This window comes from Mirounga angustirostris, unplaced genomic scaffold, assembly GCF_029215605.1.
Source record: "Mirounga angustirostris isolate CCGP_5_RB_7025 unplaced genomic scaffold, mMirAng1.0.hap1 SCAF_7, whole genome shotgun sequence".
Taxonomy (NCBI): Eukaryota; Metazoa; Chordata; class Mammalia; order Carnivora; family Phocidae; genus Mirounga; species Mirounga angustirostris.
Window position 1 is genome coordinate 65663997 of NW_026991715.1, and position 5527 is coordinate 65669523.

The 5527-nt window shown below is 35.4% G+C and overlaps 1 pseudogene; it reads right to left on the bottom strand.

Annotated features, from left to right (window-relative positions):
* Positions 1-213: 213 nt before the first annotated feature.
* Positions 214-603, bottom strand: LOC123852774 (platelet-activating factor acetylhydrolase IB subunit alpha2-like; annotated as a pseudogene).
* Positions 604-5527: the final 4924 nt, after the last annotated feature.

Sequence of the window (5527 nt, forward strand, 5' to 3'; positions counted from 1 at the left end):
AACCCCCCTGTGAGATGCAGAAAATCAAACATGTGGTGGCGGGAGAGGGTGCTGTCTGCATGCACGAAGCCCTCATCTGTATCCAGTGCTGAACACTGGCAAGCTCAGCAGGGAAACCGTAAGGAGTTGGTTCACCTTGGCATTCTTTCACCTCAAAGGGTGGGGCTTCTCACCTCAAGGAAACAAACCCAGTACAAAGACTTTGGTCTGCTGCTACCTTGTGTTGATAAGTTGTATGATGGCCTCAATTCCATCTGCTGCTTCTTCTGCCATGTTTTCATGCTTGTTTGTTCCTTCCCAGACAACAATGACCTTAGGTTTAATATTCTCCAGTTCTCCATCCTTTTAGTCTGCACAAAACAAGTCTTGTTGCATCTCCTCCAATTCCAAAATTCCGTGCATGAAGTGGGGAAAAAAAGCTCTCGCCGTATTTCATATTGGTGCCATCAACTGCACCACAGAGTCCCCCACAAACAGTACATCAGGTTCATTGTCTTTATAGTCCAGGAGAAATCTGTTATGCTGAGACATGCACCTGTCATCTCTTTGAATATCTTCCACTGCATGTGGCATAGCTGCTGGGTTTGAGTCTCCCTGCCTCATTACACACTCAGGCAGAGGGTCCATGTGGGCCCCAAGAGGCTGCGGCATCTGCGGGTGGCACATCTGTACCTCACTCAGTCTCAGCGGCCCAGCTCCAGCGTGTCCCTCTTTGGACCCCAGCACTAGCAGCAGCCATTCCTCCTCCTCTCTTGACCATGACAGCAAAGGCAGCTTTTCTTAGACCTCTTTTGCAAATATACTGCATTAAATGCTTTAGGTTTGCTTTTTTTCCCTAAGATCCAGCAGAGTGTTAGTGGGTGTGTTGTAGAGGGTAGATCTAATGACTAACACTCAATTACTTCATCTGACTTACAGAGAAAAGTATGAGTATTCAGCCGGGTTGAACAGAGGAGTACAGATAATTGATTCATCACTAGTAATTATGTTTTATAAGAAAAAGAAACCAACTATATATTATAAAAAGAAAAATGTGTCAGTACATAGTTAAACACTTTTCTCATTCCAACCCAGGTTGTATATCTTCTAACCAGACTAAGAAATTCTCTAGAAAGAATTAATCAGCATTCCTTGACTAACTGAAAACACACAATCTGAGTGACCTATTTTGTGGTAGGTCCATAACAAACAAATAAAAATAAATAAGCTCATATACCATCTACCAGAAGAGACAGACATGTAAAGACCTTGCAATAAGCACAATTAATGCTGTGAAGCGAAGTTAAGTGACAACATAAGCAGAGGAAACAAGTCAAGGAATAGAGATGCACAAATGCAATTTTTTTTCCAAATGCAATTCTTTCTCAAGAAAACCATGAGCTTTTACTGCAAATGGAAATAAGGAAGAGGGAGCCTGGGTGGCTCAGTCGGTTACGCATCTACCTTCTGCTCAGGTCATGATCCGGGGGTCCTGGGATCAAGTCCTGCATCGGGCTCCCTGCTCAGCGGGGAGCCTGCTTCTCCCTCTGCCTCTGCCTCTCTCTCTCTGTCTCTCATGAATAAATAAATAAAATCTTTTTTAAAAAAAAAGAAAAGAACATAAGGAAGAAATTGCAACTGAAATCTGGAAGGGCAGTTTGTTGCCAGATAGTGGAAGATCTTGAATGCAATGTAAAGGAGTTTGGATTAGAAAAGATCTAAAAGTTTGTTAAGGAGAGTGGTATGACCAAATATTAGCTTTAGAAAGAAAAGTCTGGCTGGCATGTGGAACATGGTTTAGAATGAGTAAAAACTAAAGCAAAAAGATTAGTTCTACAAACCCGGATGACAGACAGTTGAAACTGATATAGGGCAGTAGTAATATATATTTTGCAATAAAATAGTTGGATTCTTCATGTGGTATTGGGAAAAGGGAAAGGAGAAGAAAAGAGAGTTGGTGAAAAAGAAGGAGAAGGATGGGGTCTTATATACACAGGATGGAGGATCCAAGAAAATCCAGAGGTTGGGGTGAAAATCAGAACAGAAGAGAGAAGTAAGTAAAGCGGAAGCGGGAAATCACAATTCATACCTCCCTGTTGTCAAGAAATTATTTTTAACCAAAGAAATTTTTTTCTGAAATAAAGACTTCCAATTGTTTGCCCTATGGGATGTTTTCATCCTACACACTTAGTTAAAATGCAAGCTTTTAGGGACTACAGGATACAACACTGCTTCCAGAAGCTTTAAAGTCTAACAACTAAAATGTTTTCCTGAATTCAGGCCTTTTTCTTTTCTTTTTCTTTTTTTTTCCTGATCATACCATTAAGCAGTACTGCAAAATTGGTTTTGTTATTAGCCTAGGGCTTCTAGTAAGCACTTTTACTTTTTTAAAGGGTGAATATCACAGACCCTTATGCCCTGAGTAATTGAGATTTCAGTATAGCCTTAATTTTATTCATGGAGATTTACATTCAAGTTCCATTAACCTTAATAGGAAGCCATTACCTAACTGGCACGGGTTATTGGTAATTCAGAATAATTCAAGATAGACTTACTTCATTTGATATTTTTTTGTTACAAATGTCAACAACTTCCATTTAAAACTAAGTATGCATCATGTTATCTACTCCTAGGCAATTCTGCACATGAGCAACACTAATCATTTTATAGGAAATTAAATATTCAAAAAAAGCATTGAATCCTCTAAGAATGTTTAAGTATCTTTTAAAAAATACTCCGTTCTTACAATTATTTTAAGAAATGTCTAATAACCTGGAAACTTATCTAAGAGAAATTTTCTTCCTGATATCTGAATACAGATTCAAACAGCAAAACAAAACAACACAAAACATCAGCACGTCAAATATAAAATTAAATACAAAGCTTTGCATTAATATTAAGTTTTTAAAATGTATTTAGGAATTTGCATAATTTGGATGATTAAATTATGTATATTCAAATCTATAAGATTGGGGAACAGAAATAAATGAATGGGAATTTAGATTATGGGTGAAATATTAAAATTAAAATTAAACATTAAGTGATTATATATCAATATATGTATATAAATGAATTAATAAGAGTGCCAGTTCATGTTCATCTACAATTAAGGTGGTTGTAGAAAAACACATACACACATACACACAAGAGTCACTATGATAAAATTACCCTTAAAGTCTTCCTTGACATTTAAATTTGTGTATTAATTTTTTAAATTTGTATATTTAAGCAGCATTTATAGTTATGTGTTTTCTATGTATTTGGAGCAGAATTAATTATTATGGAATAATCAATAAAAGTATATTCCACCCTTCATTTGCCACATTTTCTATGCAGCAAAATTAGGATAATATGAGCTAAAATCTTCTATTCCTAGAAAGAGTTAAAAGATATTTCTTTAATGAATGCTAAAATACAACTAGTTGCCTATGAATACAAGTCAAATTTCCAAAATGTAAAGCTGTTTTAATGTTATTATAGAAATATATTAAATTTCTTGGGCTATTGTTTTAAATGTTTTCCAAGGACAACTTTATAAACAGTCAATGAGTAGGCCTAATATTTAGCAGTTTATAAGTGAAGTAAGCCTGGCTCTGCTAATCTTTTTGCTGTTTATATCTAACCTGTGATTAAAGCAAGAGGTAGAAAAATAAAAGGGATTGCAGTCTTCTGAGCCAATGTTTTTCAATGTCTGTATCATTGGGCATTCAGCTCATTGGGGATTGTGTATCTGATTCAGTAGGTCTGGAGAGAAGGCTCTAAGACTACCTTTCTATTAACCTCCTAAATAATGCCAATATTGATACTCTAAGGATACTTTGGGTAAAAGTCCATTTCTCCTAATTTTCCAAATGAGTAAATAAACTCAGGGAACCCCTTGATTCCCAGAGATCTTAAAACTGATCATGGGCAGAACCCAAACTATATAGTTATTGTTATTCTATTAGTGACTTATAAGTATTCTTTTTGTTTCTAAATATTGATTATATTGTTCTCTATGTCACATAATTTATATTTTAGTTTAATTTAATTCAGAACTACATCACTGTTAGTGACATTCTCTAATAAGTTATTGATAGTAGAAGGGGAACCATTAAGTTAGGCAGAACATTGATATCCCTTAGGAGAAAGGAGAAATTAAACCTAAACCAGTACTGGGAGGACGAGTGGTCTGTAATAACAATATAATACCTTATGTTGTGTCGGTGGTATGGATAATTTAATATGGAAGTACTGCATTGTGTCTTAATTTTGGTATGATGATTCAATCCGATCGACACAAATAATTCATTTGAATCTAATCTTTAAACCTTTGTACATATTTCCCCCTTGTGAGTTTAGTCAAGCATGCTAAATCATTACAACAGAGTTCCCAACTGGTATAGAGATTTTCTTTAGCATGTATAATGAAGTTCATTGTAAACTGGAGTAAGGTTACTGCTAGGTCTGCCAGCTTGCTTTAAACTGGAATGAGAAAGCGTAGGTAGCTGATTTGTATTGATGCAATCTCTAATTTGATTATGTTTCAATCATTCCAAAAGCTTTTAAAATGTGTTGTGGAATGAAGTTGGATGATTACACATTGTCTTCCACTAATAATAGGTATAAATTCAGCACATTTTAAAAGCCTGCATGAATGTATCAGTTTACAGGAAGGAGTGGTATTGATATTATCTACAGTGATGTATTTAAAGGAGAAAACAAATAGTGAGATAAATGGAAATATAACTATTTTTTTAATAGACTCCTTCTTAGGGAAAATTTCCACTCATTTTTACAAGCTTTTAAGGAAAACAGTAACCTAGCAGTCAAAAATAATCAGTAGTCACAAGTAGCTGGAATTTTGTCAAGTGGGTTCATTCATATACTGGTCAGTCTCCTAAGTAATGTTAACTGCCTCACAGGGAAAGACCTGGCTCATGGCATCTCCTAAAGCATCTATTTTCACACTTGTATGAGGGACGGAGGCACATAGCTGACAATAACTAAAAATAAAAAAAAAAAAAAAGGAAGAAAGAAAACAAAAGAAACAAACAAAAACCTGTGTTTTCAAGGCCTCTTCTATTTCCCACTTTAGACTGCTTAGGGCTCTGTACTTGGTCCAGTTCTCCCAATAACATCCAGCTCTGAGTTTTTCCTCTTCTCTTCCCTCATGCAAAGTAAGAACACTTGTCTTTCATCTTTCTAACTTGATCTCCTGTTGACAAAGCAGTCTATTTCGCTGCTTTGGTGATTAACACTTCCACTTGTTTATCAATCACTCATGATAATGACACAAAGTGCTGGATTTAAAGAATATGATATATTACTCCATTAATTCAATACATTTATACTGTGTGCTTAAGATAGTCAACACTCTATGCTTTGCAGGACTAAACTACAGAGGTACAAATGATACATCATACCCCTTACAACCTAGAAAATAACAATAAATGCAGAAATTTCAGGCACCTTAGAAATCCTTTGGGTGCACAATACTGTATATTTCATTTTGAGATTTTGAGATGTTTGGGTATCTATAAATTATAACACATAATTAATTATAAGT